This window comes from Pezoporus occidentalis, unplaced genomic scaffold (assembly GCF_034315485.1).
Source record: "Pezoporus occidentalis ecotype Australia unplaced genomic scaffold, CSIRO_AGI_Poc_V1 ctg148, whole genome shotgun sequence".
Classification (NCBI taxonomy): domain Eukaryota; kingdom Metazoa; phylum Chordata; class Aves; order Psittaciformes; family Psittacidae; genus Pezoporus; species Pezoporus occidentalis.
Window position 1 is genome coordinate 1635682 of NW_026913295.1, and position 14610 is coordinate 1650291.

The 14610-nt window shown below is 50.7% G+C and overlaps 1 protein-coding gene across 6 annotated transcripts in view; it reads left to right on the plus strand.

Annotated features, from left to right (window-relative positions):
- MYOCD (myocardin) overlaps positions 1 to 14610 on the plus strand; it is a 224762-nt gene that overhangs the window by 173920 nt on the left and 36232 nt on the right. The gene's annotated exons all lie outside the window — the stretch shown is intronic.

The window sequence follows — 14610 nt, forward strand, 5'->3', positions numbered from 1 at the left end:
AGAGGGCAACAGCTCTCTGGACAGAGCCTAAGGATGCTGGGGAGGGACTCTTCACTGAGGAATGTAGTGACAGGACAAGGGGTAATGGGTTAAAACTTGAACAGGGGAAGTTTAGATTGGATATAAGAAAGAAGTTCTTTACTATGAGAGTGGTGAGGCACTGGAATGGGTTGCCCAGGGAAGTTGTGAATGCTCCATTCCTGGCAGTGTTCAAGGCCAGGTTGGACAGAGCCTTGGGTGCCATGGTTTAGTGTGAGGTGTCCCTGCCCATGGCAGGGGGGCTGGAACTGGATGATCTTAAGGTCCTTTCCAACCCTAACTATTCTATGATTCTATGTGGATGTTTGCTGGCCTGCTCACCAAGTTACGCACTCCGAGGGTGATGATCATTATGCCCCAGAGCAATATTACCGAGGGCAATGGGCAGTGTTGTACCAGCACCGTCATCTCCCTCTTTTAGCTCTCTCCCAGCTGCTTCTCTCCTCCCGTACTAGGGAAAGTGGTGACCAGAGCCGTGGGGTCAGGGCACACTCGGAGGAGCAGGCAGGCCTGCCATGTCCCGATTATGTCATTGGAAGCCAGAAAGAAAACCAGGTTTTTCACATTTTTTCCCCAAATGTCATTTCCATTAGGTCGTCTGTTTCAGCCAATTTGAGCTCTAAGCAGAATTCCCACCAAATTTTACATCCACTATTTTAGGGAAGGGTTTAAAAAAGTGAAAGAGTTTGACTAATTTTAAACGCAGCGTTTCCTGAGGGACACTTAACAAAACATACAATGTCTAAAAACCTTTGCTGTTTCAAAGAGTTCAAAATAACATTCCAGAAGGGATCATTAGAAAAATGTTCCTTCACCGGTCCCGTTCCCGCTGCCGGGCCAGGCCGCCTCCCTGTAATGCACCACATTTGTTTTCCATTTAGTTATCAAATCTACATTAAACTGAAATCTCGGAGTAAATGAAATCAAACAAGCCTACCTCCTTTCATTTTCAGGATGTTTAAGGCATATTAAGGAAGCAGAGCCCGTCTATTTTCATTCCCAACGGGGCTCCAGGTACTGGAGCTCACAAGCTCACCACTCCAAACCCATGCGGTGGGGATGGGGCTGAGCACACCTTTGCTTTCCCTCATCCCACACCACCATGTTCTGCGCTCTTAGTCCCAGAGACACTCCAAGAGAAAGGTTTTGGGGCTGTCCCTTCCACCAACATTTCAGTATGAAGGCTGCCACTTGCAGGGAATAGAGTAAATCTCATTTCACACTAATCCAAGGAGTCTGCGAAGCTCCCTCTGTAGCTTTTGTCTGGAGAATCTGGACCTATTCAGAGGTAGTTTATTAAAAGAGGCTGGGAAGGGGGTTTATTTCAATCACCCTGCTTGGCAAACTGATAAAATTACCTGTGCTCAGCCCAAATTAAAACCACCAGATCATCTGCAGAGCTCTCTTCCTGATATAAAAAGCTTTCCTCACTTGACCAAAAAGATGTGTTTTCTTTTTCCTGTTGTAATACATTGCTTTTATCATGGCCCCCTCACTCACAATGTGATATCCCCATCACATTCGTGCATCAGCACAAGCAGTCCTGGTGATGGCAGGCATCTGAAAGTCATTTTACATTTGTATTGATCTGTGCGGTGGGGAGTGCTAGCGACAGTGCTGGATCTTTTGGAAGAAAGATCTATTTTGTCTGCTTTACTCCTGGTTGTCATAATACAGGTATTCTTCAGATTACAACATTTATTTTTGAACTTGTTGGTTTGTTTTTAAAGAAATAAAAACTAAGAATTACTGTACATGTGTCCACATCTGCCCAGAGAGCATGTACTGAAATACGAACTATACAAGTAACTCCATACAGTGATGACCTTCTTTTCATTAGCAGCAGATGACATTTCTTGTTGTCAACAAAGATATTCCAGATTTATTGAAGCGTGGTGGGGTATGTCTAGGTCCCAAACATACAAACAAAACTATAAATAGTGAAGAGACAAAAATACTCATTCTAAAATGAACACAGAACCCAGGAATCCTTCCTTGCTCCCCAGTATATTCAATAGTTCCAGATGTGCTATGGTGACCAGTCGGGGATTAGAGGTCTGAAGCTGCCCACTCTTCAGACAGAATAAGTTGGAATAAATGTCCTACAGCACATCCTTTTCTCTATAGCTCTCCCTTACCTGAACAAGTACTTGTGTGTTTCATCAGAGAGACATCTTCCACTTCACTTTGTTCTGCAGATCACTGTTAGGCAGTTGCATTTATTTTACTGTGGCTTCAAACCCCTTTGTCCCTTTGGGTTATATGGTCCTGCAGTCATCAGCACTGAACAGACTTGGATGTTGCAGTGGACCAAGAACCTCACTGTCCTCACGACCTTCACATTATTTTGCTTGTGAGCTTGGTCTAGAAAAAATGTCACATCTGGCAGCCTGTGACATGTCCCCATAGAGCCCTCTGACTGTCCCTGGGTGTCCTGTACACAGCCTTGGCATACCTTAGACATGAACAGCCCCAAGATTTACTAGTATTATCCATGCAAAAAGCCCCAGGGATGCCTTCCCTAGGCCTTTCCCAAGGAGGCCCAGATTCATTAGGCAGACTGACAGCCTGTTATGTGGTACAAGACACTCTGGATTCATTGTACAGTGGCCAAAGCTGGTGCATACTCCAGCAGAGCTTCGCCATCCTACTGACATCCTGCACACAGGGCAGACTGATGGAGATATGCTGGGCCCACAGCACCACACAAGGCAAGAGAGACATTAGAGACAGAGCTAGGCATTTGAAGGAAGCCACTGTGGTCTGTTTTCAATGACTTGCCATCTATTCATCAAGCCTTCATCAACTTAAACCATCCCATTGCCACATAAAGACTCCTAATGTCGTCCTCTCTGTGCCAGGCACAAAGGGACACTGACACTGTGTTAGATGACACAATTTAGGTCTTGCTAGGTCACACCCTAAGCCTGGCAGATTTCATAACTCTTTAATATATCTGCTCAGATCTGGCCGGTGTGCTGGGGAGGGTTTAGAAGAGGAGTGGGAGAAAGTGAGGGCAGGGCACAATAGGGCTTGATCCAGTGCTTGTCAAGTTGCTTTGTACCACTAGGTTTTCCTGCATGCTTTCTAATGTCACTATTCAGAACTGCTTGCATCCCTGCCTCCCAGCATTCAGACCTGCTGTGCTCCTACCATGCTGCTCCATTGCTCTCACTTCACCAGGAGCCTCTTTTCCCCCACAAGCCCATTCCCTCTACACTCGTCTTTCCGTGCTGCCCAGTGATCATCTGTCCTGTCTGTCCTTTGCGCTCGGCCACGTCTCATGGGATCCATCTCCTCTCACGTCAGTTATCTGAAAGACAGAATCTAGTCCTAGCTGTCATCTGGGCTTCCTCTCTGCCTAATGGAAAGAGAGCCTTTGCTCCAAAGACCAGCTCCTCCCAGTCTGAGCTCAGGGTGGAAGATAAGCAGAGCCGGTGGCCCTCTGCCAGCACCTGCTTTTCTCCTCTGCCTGTGCAGGAGACCTCAGAGCTGAGCCCTGCATCTCAGACAGCCAAATGGGGAAGGGTGAATGCAGCTTTCACACCACAGCAGCCTTGCTCCTTACAACAGGGCGCAGGGAGGAATCACCCCTCACAGCCAGCACGGGCCATGTGTGGGGCTCTCACAGAGCACCCTCCTTCTCATCCAGAGACGTGAGGCTCTGACAAAGCCCTCAGTGCTTTCAAAGACAAATGAAGAAGTTAACTTCTGAAAAGAGGTTTGGAAGGATCTATTGTAAAGAGCGAGGATGGGCACCTCCTTTGGGTTTATTTTCCCTCGGAATGGACAGGAAAAGGCTTGTTAGGGCAGTGTGTGAAATGATTTTGTTTCCAAATTTTCCTGTCTACACAGCAGCTCAGAGACCTGTCCAAATAACGTTCCTGTTTGTTTACAAGTCAGCAGCAGGAAGCTCCCTATTACCACTGCTTTAATGCCTGCTCCTTGCAGAAGTATGAGCACAGGGACCTGTTGTGCAGTACAGTGCTGCCCTGTTTCTAGCAGCAGGCCTATCCCTTACCATTTAGATGAAACAAACATCTACTTTAATGTTAAAAGGTTATACCTAACATTGACTTTTATTTTCATAATCTTTAAAATAGCTCCCACAGTTACATCAAACCTGCCCTCTTTCTGTTCATGTGGAGTTTTATTATCCTGGAGGAGGTTTCCTGGGAATTGTGTCCCCGCGCTGCAGCGCTGCATCAAAGCCTTCGCTCAGGTTGCTCATCTCCAAACCTGTGTCTTGCAAACCTTGGCACCTCCCTATCCCTCCCCAGCTGGGAGGATTTCAAAGTCTCTGCTTTCTCTCCTGCTCGAGTAGCCTGAACTGATCGAAGCAGGAGACTTGAGGAGGCTGCTGTGAATAGGATTAACTCTCAGCTATCCTGGCTTCACAATACGGCTCCCGGTTCTGAGTTAACAGTGGAAGAAGATGCATCAGATACCCTGGGTGAATCATAGAACCAACTGGGTTGGAAAAGCCCTTTAAGCTCCTCCAGTCCAACCCTTACCCAGCACTGCCAAGGCCACCCCTAACCCATGGCACTGAGGCCTCGTCCCCACGCTGTGTGAACACTTGCAGGGACGGTGACTGCAGCCCTGCCCTGGGCAGCCTGTTCCAATGCCTGAGCACCCTCTGGGGCAGGAATTGTTCCTCAGCTCCATCTAAACCTGCCCTGGTGCAGCTTGAGGCCGTTTCCTCTTGTCCCATCCCTTGTTCCTTGGGAGCAGAGCCCAGCCCCTCCTGGCTCCATCCTCCTGTCAGGCAGTTGCAGGGAGCAAAAGGCCACCAGGGAGGGACTCAGCAGCAGCAGCAGAGCTGCCCTGCGGAGGCTGCAGGAGGAACCGGTGCTCTCGGAAGCTGGCAGCTCCGGCGCAGGCTCTGCTGCAGATGATGAACAGACCCGAGTGTGAAGGGGGAGCTCCCGCAGCCCCTGTGCTCACAGCAGCGCTCAAGCAGGGGGCCGAGGTGCAAGCAGCAGCAGCCTGAAACCGTACAAATAAACAGCACGGGCAGATCCCCGTGAGCAGATCGGGCTGCTCCCAAAGGATGCCATGGCAGGGCCCACAGGGAGCCTATAGCTCTGAGATACCCCCAGCAGCTCTGCTGGGTGCAGGCCATGCCCTCACTGCCTCTCACAGTGCTTTGGAGGAGGCAGAGCCCTGCAGAAGTCACAGATTCTCTGGTTTTAGCATTATTTCACGGTGGGAGAACTGGGCTGGAGAAGGTCCATGTGTGACAGAGCGAGGGTAAATGATGCCTGGGAGCTGGGGTCCTTCCAGGATGCTCCTGAGGAGGTGAGGGAGCTCAGAGGGCTGGGCGATGCTGGGCACTGGGGCAAACACCATCATTCACAGGCTCCTGTTCTGCCCCAAACCACCGAGGCCACACTTGGTATTCCTGCCTCTGGGCTGGTGGAACACTGAGGAACCTCTCCTGCACCTGGGGAAGGTCCAGGCTTAGTTGTGAGGAGTAAACAGTGACAGGGAAGGGCACTTGAAGCATCTGTGACAGGGCCAGCACCTCCATGAGGGCAAGGACCATTAGCCCAAGGAAACAGGAGAAAGATCCTGTCCTGAGAGGCTCAGGTGGGATCAGCGTCAGAACATCCATGTGCCTCAGGAGCTCGTCTAAGCCCAGAGGTCACCTGGGTGAGGAGGGCTGGCAGCGCCGCAGGCACAGTCCTCCAGGAATCTGACAGTGGGAGTGAAATTTGGGATCCATCTGCACCCTCTTCCATGGCCAAGGCAGGCAAGCAATGCCACAAGCTTCAGTGAAATGATGCATCTAATCCGCCTGAGTAATGCTAATGCAAGCCTCTTGATTAGTGTTTAGAAACCAGGCAAACAATTGATTTAAAATAATTGGTAAATTATGATTAAATAAAAACATTTATACAAAAGAGTTTGTCATTGATATGGTTAAATAAATATTTGTAGAAGTAACTTAGACTTGGCCCCGTGCCTGGGCGATGAGCTCTCTTGGGCTGGCTGTGGTTTCATTTTAATAAAGACCAGAAGGCATTCCAGAAATACATAATGCTCCCAGCCCATCCGATGTATATCTGGGGCTTTAGCTCTGCTTGCCACTAACCCAGGCCCAGCTTTGCTTCGTATCACTCACTAGTGCCTGTCACCCCCCTCTGCAAAAACACCCTCCTTCCTTAGGGCTGAACCACAAAACAAGTGGCTGTGTCGAGGTACTTTAATGGTCTGGAGGGAGGGATGTGGAGGGAAATGTTCAATTCACTGCCGCTCTCCTGCCTGGTCGGAACAGAGGTAGGGCTGGGCTGGCTGCTCTGTAGGGAAACCTCAAGCTTTGGAGCTGCTGCAGGGCTTACAACAATGCAGCTCTTATTATCTGGCCCTGCTCTGGGGGGGGGAGACTTCCAAGAGCTTCACAAAGGGGTTAGCCTCATTACGGCAGTTTAGAGATAAGGAAACCGAAAGGAGATGTGATTTACCCTAAGTCCTGATGCAGAGGGAACAGAAGTGAGGTCACCCCACGGGGCTGGGGCTCTGTGGAGCATCCGCAGCTCTCAGGGCACACTGCCCTGCTCCAGCACAGCCCCCTTGGCTCTGTTATCCTTAGGGATCCTGTGTCATCTGGATCCCTTGGACTAGCAGGTCTTGTGCAGCCCTTCTAGGGGTGCACAGTGTGCTGCTGAGTGTCCCTCTGCAAGCACCCAGCGAGCACAGGGTGAAGGTGGGACACAGCACAGCCAAGCAGGTCATCTGGGGGGCACGGAGGTGATGCTGCTGCTGCCATTGCTTCTCTCCCTTCATTTCTAATCAGACATTGGCGGAACAAAAACCCCTTCCTGCCTGCTCTGCCCATCCAGCAAAGCACAGAGGCTTGTCATTACTGCAGTGTACCAGCTCAGGCCTGAGGCTCACATGTCCCATGCTGCTCTCAGGACTGGTCCTGCAGTGGCTTGCACAAGCCCAGCTGCTGGGAAACTTGTGGAGATACCACCCCGGCCCCAGCCTTCCCCTCCTCATGTTTTGGTGCAGATGCCTGAGCACCAACGCTGCCACAACACTGCTTGTCCAGGCTGGGGCAGGGTGAGGATCGCCCAAAGGTGCACATTTTGCCTGGTGTTAAAGGCCAAGAGTCAGTGCACACAGCAACTGCCTCATTCACCATGACATGCCTTCAAGAACACACAGTCAACCTGCAGCCTAGACAGCACATACAGCACATCTATAGCATTGTCAGGAACGTGAATCACAGAACCCCAGACTGGTTTGGGTTGGAAGGGACCTTAAAGCTCCTCCAGCTCCAACCCCTGCCACAGGCAGGGACCCCTTCCACTAGAGCAGCTTGCTCCAAGTCCCTGTCTCCAACCTGCCCTTGAACACTGCCAGGGATGGGGCAGCCACAGCTTCTCTGGGCACCCTGGTGTGCTTAGGCTCCGGGCTGGGGTGACCTGGCTGCTCAAGGGAGGAGGAGAAGCTTGAGGGATGCAGGAGGAAGGACATGGGCAGCCAGCCATAGGCTTGCTTTGTACCATGCACGGGGCAGTCATGAAAAGCAGTGAGTAAGTCCCTGCTCTTTTGTCCCTGCAGCATTTGAGGTCCCCCCAGGCACTGTTGCCAGGGGAGCTCAGCATCTGCGACCATGCTGCTTGTGGCCCAGGACATCAGAGCAGCTGTGGGTACTAGAGAAGTCCCCTGAGCGAAGCACGTCACCACTGCCATCCCTGCCCAGCTCCATCGGGAAACCATCCCCAAAACATCATCTCCGGTGGATTAAAATAGAAATAGCCTGCCCAGGCTGTGGGACACAGAAACACACGGTCCCACTCAGCATACTCCTCCTTCAGTTATGCCTGCAGGAAATCAGTGAAGCCTGTCCCCACTCCTCCTCTCCACAGGGACAAAAGCCTCCTCCAGCTGCGGGTCCACACCAGGGGCACACGGTGCTGTTGTGCTTCCCTCCTGCCCAGTGCAGTGCCCTGACCTTGGTGTTCCCCACAGTCATGAGTCAGGAAGCAGTTCTTGGCATCCTCCAGCCCACTTCTGCTTCTGGACAGCATGGGCCGTGTCCAGCCTGGCCCTTCCCCTGAGCACAGCCCACTTGACTGGAGAGCTGAGCTCAAGCCAGGATCCCCATCGCGAGCATCACACCAAGCACACACACTCACACACACACACCCCGACCTCCCCGGCCACAGACCAAGCTGAGACTCTGAGCCTTTAACTCCTCCTTCACCCCCTCTGATCCACCCTGCCCTGAAGCTCCTGCAGATGATGGAGTGCCACAGGACAGGAGGGTGGGTCAGGAGTGAGCCCCCCAGTCAGCCTGCAGCAAGATGGGGTCAACTGTCCATGCATGCACCATGCTGGACCGCACGGGAAGGGATGGGCAGGGAACACGGGGCAGCCTCCAGCACAGTGCCAGGCCGCAGCAGCTCCCTGCATCCCTGCTCCGTAAACACAACAGGCAGAGTTTTACAATCAAATATTTATGCTAGGAAAAAACGTTTTACATAATCTTTAAACAGCTCTGTCATCTCCCTGTGTTCATCCTCTGATCTCTCTGTTTTGAACTGGGATTGGAGAATTGAGCGTATTTACAAAGAAGTAAATATTATGATGAAAACATCAGGCACTTTCATAGTAGCTTTAGTAAAGTGCAGAAGGATTTTTGTGTTCGTGTTGTCAATTGCATAATATCTTCTGGACAGTCATAAATTAAGGGACCTCGCTTGGATGCTTGCAGTGCTGTGATAAATAGTTCACAGCTTGATTTCAAGCAAGGCCTGTCTGCTGTCAGAGTGGGAAGAGCTCATGACATCTCCATCATAAATTCCTGCCCTCAGGCTCTGTGAGGAGATAGGAAGGTGACAGACCAGTTAAATGCCTGGCAGGCAGTGGCAAATTCAAGGTAAATGCCGCTGCGATGGCACTTAACCAAGGCCTGATGCAATCAGAGGGTAAAGAGTAGATTGTGTTGGACCATCCATGCTCACAGTCTCCTGAGCAAAGAAATACCATGCTCTGGGCTAAGTCCTGAGCTAGGACCAAGCTAGGGTCACTGTGAGCTATTCGCCAGAGACCACCTCTGCTTCACAGTGACAGAGACGCTACTGCTTTGCTAGCTCCAGCTCAGAAAAACTCTGTTTGTCACAGGTCACGGGGAGCACTATCCTGTCTGTTTGCCATGTGAGAGCCAGAGGAGCTCCTTTCTGTGCAATTCACCCCCGGGTTGAGCCTCAGGCATGCAAAGAGAAGCTGATTTCTTTGCAGGTTCCTAAAGACTATGACCAACAGCACTGATGGAGCTCTGCTGGGGCAGTCTCAGAGCAGGAGATTCATACGTGCCCTGACCTCAGATGGCTGCAGTGATTCATGTCTCCATCATCAATGGGCAGTTCACCTGGCCCATTGTAAAAGTCTCCATGAGGGAAAGATTGTTTCTTCCACTCTATCAAGGTGGTGACATCCTGGCAGTAGTATCTTCAAAGGATGGTCAGAGCTCTCTGTGAGCTTTGGCTACCGGTTTCCCTGTAGTGAGTGCCCTATACTCAGTGTGTCACAGCTGTATTGGTTACAGGTGGAAGAATGCTCTCCTGAGTAACATGTTTGTAAAGGCAAACCTCTCTCCAGCCTTCCTCCTCAGAAAAGGACCTCAGGATTTCAGGAGTTATACCAGTGTGGGGGCATTCAGCACAGAGCTTTATCTCCCCAGGGGACCTTCACCAGCACAAGCATGCAGCAAATTGTCACTAGCCTACACGTGGGATGGGGACAGTCAGGATCATGACTTCATTTCATCAGATTTGTCTTCCCAGAGCATGCTGTGGACATCCAAAGAATAAGGGCATGGCAGGAGGGCTCTTCTCTAAAGAGGGCTGTCAGGTGCTAGAGGGAAGAAGCCAAGGGCTAAGTGGTCTTATTCCTACAGGACAGCATGGTCTGAGCAGATGTGACCAGCAGGATACCAGGTCTGGGGAAAAACTGCTTGCTTGGACAGTTGCAAACTTGTTATAAGACCTTTTGCTTGTCATCGCATCCAACCCTCGCAGTGAATTCGTTCAGTTTGCTAAATTCAGGTGTTTGCAGGTAAACGCTCTCTATGGCAGCATCACCAGCAGCAGTAGCTGGAGCACACGGGTGGAATCGATGGTCCTCATGGTCCTCTCTGGTGCTGGACCTCCTGTGCAACAAGAAAGCAAAAGGCAGAGCAAAGGGCTCTGCACACCCCAGCCTCACCTGGCAGTGCACCCTGAGGGGGGTCTGGCACACTTCCCTCTCCACAGCCCTGAGACCTGCTGGAGGCACAGGCTCCCTGTCACACGCTGACCCCTCCATGTCCCCAGAGGGATCGCCCACAAACATCAGCTCATTTGGGTCTTTTTCCCACAGATGCAAAGCGACAGAGAAACAAACAATCTGCTTCAAAATAAATGAGAACCATAAACAATGGGGTGTGCTGGGAGATTAGAGGGCAACTGCTTCCTGGTGTCTGGTGAGCAGCACAGAGCTGATATGCTTATGGCTCTGGGCTGTGACTTCTCAGTTCAAAGGAATTCCCTACCATGACTAATTTATTCTGGCGTTTAAGGCTCACTCCTTCACTCACTGCAGTAGGTATTGTCCTGTTTACAGCAGAGACACTGTAATGCATGGAAACAGGAGAATGGGGAGCAAGACTGGTCTTGGCAGTCTTTGGTACCTGTGTTCCTGTTTCACCTTCCAGCAAAAGGCAGTAACTGGTGGTGATGCTTGCCCTTTCCAGAGCAGGACAGTGAGTGTGGTACAGCACAATACATGTCCAAAGCATGCGAGGGCTGGGCAGTGTGAACTCTCAGCATCTGTGGTGTGATCTCAGTGCCTGTCCTCCTTGCCTCTACTCTCAGGTTTATGGGTGACAATTACCTCTGCTTCCTTTTCTTGAGGACATCAAGACTAGACGTGGTCAGGGCTGACTCTCACATAATGACCAGCACAGGGAAACACCAGCTCTGGCCTGTGAATTCAGCAGTTGAGTCATTTGTGGAGATGACTCGTTTCTTTGAGGTCACCTTCTAAGAAACAAGCTTGGACAGTGAACTGAGCACTTGCAAGGCTTGGATACTGATATTCCCTGGAGGAGGCAAGCAGAGACAGAGCCAGAGAGGAAGGGAGGGAAAGAGGAATGGAGCAAAAACGGGAGAGAGGGAGGAATGGAGGGAGAGAGGGAGGGAGAAGAGAAGAAAATCTCATCTCTTCTGCATTCTCAGCCTCTGCCAGGGCATGGCTTTACAGGGCATAGTCTGTGGCTGTTCAGTTCTTGAGAGGGGAGAAAAGATTTCTAAGAGCAGGTCCTGGAACCAACATTACGGGACTTTGAATGTTCACCATCTCAGAAGCCTGAGGCCAACTAACAGCAGGAACCTAAGCAGGGCAGTGCTCATGAACTGGCTTGCTTCTCTCCCCTAAGCACCTGTGCAACTTAGCTTACTTACCTGGCTTGGTAAGGGAAGAGCATCACCCTCATTTGGGAAACAACTGGCATGCTATCTAAAACAATCTCAAGGAGAGAGGAGCAGCCATTGCAAGCACCAGTAGAAGAGCAAGAGGTAGAAAGGATGGCGACCAGTAACAACTCCAAGGCCAGTAGTATGCTGGGGTCTGTCCTTCCTATAAATGTGATTAAGGAGCTGGTGAAGTGATTGTAGAAGAAATCCATCAAACGAGTAGGAACAAATCTCTGGGACCTGGTAGTCCCAGAGGGCTGCAGAACTCTGCAACATGCAAAGGCACACATCTGAGCTAAGCACAGAGTGAGACCCAACATCCCACCTGCCATGGCTGGGAAGAGAGGTGAATCTGATGCTCGTTTTTACAAAAGGCTCCAGTGAAGACCCAAGAAACTATAAATGAGGAAATGTTCATTCCAGTTTGCAAATAAGTTGAATAGATTTAGCAGCTATATGGAGGAATTCTATGTGTGAGGGTTACCGTGCCCACCAATTGCTGGGAGAAGGCTCCTTAGCAGAAACGTTAGGGAAAAGGACTGATGATTCAAAATGACTAAAGCAATTAGAAGTAAATCTTCCTGCAAGCAGTTGCAGAATGCTCTCTCCATGCTGAATGCCTGAAAGATGAAACATCAGATGAGATTCAACATCTGTACATGTAAATAATGCACAGAGCAGGGAAGAGAAATGACCAGTCCATGAATTGCCACAGCCAAGAGCCCAGCCTTAGAAATTACCCCTTAAGGAAGAGAAACTGGGGTCACTTCAAACTTGAGAAATGGCAGTCCAATGGCTAGTGACTGGCTGCCAGAGTGACCAGTACAATGTCTTAAAGCTCCTCCAGCTCCAGCCCCTGCCACGGGCAGGGACACCTTCCACTAGAGCAGCTTGCTCCAAGCCCTGTGTCCAACCTGCCCTTGAACACTGCCAGGGATGGGGCAGCCACAGCTTCTCTGGGCACCCTGTGCCAGCACCTCAGCACCCTCACAGGGAAGAGCTTCTGCCTTAGATCTAACCTGAATCTCCCCTGTTTAAGTTTAATGGGCTCCATCTGCTGCTCTCTGGCCATCGTCCCCAGCTGAGGCAGGCCACATACCAGTATCTTGAATGTGCTGGGATTTTACTCAACGGTTCACTTTTTCAGCTGTGCCTTTTGTAGCCTCTACCCCACCTAAAGAAATAAAATAAGTAAATATAGTGCTTGCTGGTTTTTCTTGCTGATCCTTGTTCACCTTTTCTACCCCCTTTTCTTGTGTCTTCCTGATTTTGACTCATCTCAGCCTCAGTCATATCAATCCTTTGCTTCCTGCCTTGGAACAGCTCTGAGTTCTCCCTGCATTTGTGTGGGACCATGTGAAAAAATGTTGGTTCTGGTTTATTCACTGCTTTAGAGGCACCTCCAGAGTGCTTGGAAGAATTATGAGCCCTGGATAGAGCCTTTATCCGTCTCACCCACCAATCATTATAGTTAAGGGGAAAAATCATTCAGTTAAGGGGAAAAAAGTCCTTTGTCTTCATTTATCATTCAGGCAGGGAACACATCTCCATGAAAGAGGGAAGACTGCAATACTCAAGAACTTCAGGGTTCCAAAAGGCTCCTGCACTGTCTACATCCCCCATGTGGGGTCTTGTGACAACTCCTTTTCTGTGTACAGGTGTCAGCAGGGAAAATGTGCTGGTGGTGGAGGTGATGGGAGAATCCCATCCAGCAACGCCCTGCAGCTGGGACCAGGCCTGTCCTGCCAGCCTCCTCAAGCGTTTGGTACCAGACCTGGAGCTCCTGTGTCCATCCTTCACACCTGCAGATAGTGCTGAAGGGGAAGAGGGTCAGTCCCAGGGGGAATCAGACAAGGTGCTGTGCACCTTGGGTAGCTCATCCAAGCCATCTCTGCTGATGGCCTTTTTCTGCCACAGGGAGATCCACCCCAAGCAGGATCACACCGTACAGTGTCTCCCTTGCGCTCCACTCCTCTTCCACTGAACTCCAAAGGCTGGAGATGGACACTTGCAGACAGAAAAGGTTACGAACATGAACCATTCCAGCAGCAGCAAGAGGGGCTGAGAAAGCAGAGCTCATTTCCACAGGAAGAGGCAGCACTGGAGTGAAAAAGTCCTGGACGCCCTTCCTCTGGGCTGCTGGATGACATGTGCATTGCTGTGGCTGGTGTGGAACCAGGGAAACATCCATCACCTCTGCAAATGGTCCTGAAGGGGTAGAGGGACAGACCAAGGGTGAGATCAGCATGAGGTGCTGCATCAACAGAGCCTCCTCAGGCAGGTCCAGCTAATGCACAGTGGAGGAGACATTAGGAAGCAGCAGGTTCCAAAGGGAGCAGGGATACCTGAGCAGGTCTTTGGCCAGATGTTAGGAATATCCACTGCACCATATGTAGCATGACCAGGAAATCACATCCAGCCCAAGACAGGTAGAGGGCTTGGCTCAGGACATCATGGGCTACGTGAGGTCCCCCAGCACTTATAACTGCCAGGGCACTTCCAGAATCAGAGCTTCTGGGGCCACTGAGTTTCTAAGGCCTCTGGTGACATGGGCCATCTGAAGTGGAAGTCTGTCTGGAAGCATATCTGGAAGTCCTGAAATTCCTGTCACCAAGCCAGAATGTTTCAGAGGACTTCCCAAACCCGCAGGATAAAAAACAGTAAAACCACCACCAGCACCAAACACACACACACAAAACCCCACAGCCAACAAACATAAACCCCAACAAATCCCCGAACCAGGCCTGAGGCAGTTTTCAGGTGGGTGTTTATCATTTAGCAGCTTCCCAGGTGAGACCCCTGTGTCAGGGAAGCTGGGACCTGCCCCTGACTTAGCTTGACTGCTACCACTTACGTTCCAAGGCAAAAGGTGCCATCAGTTCACTGCCTCCCACTTGCTTCGAGTGAACCAGACATGGGTTTGGGGAGGGGGAGCCTCGGAGGATCTGTATCTCTTCACTTTGCATGTTTGCAAGAAGTTTTTCTTCTCTGAGAATGTTTGGAAGATGGAGAAGCATCTTCCATGGCAGCTGTGCCCAGCGCATGGCTGTGCCCAGCCTGCGTGGGACCACTGTGCTCATCTGTAGTGCAGGTAAAGGTTTAG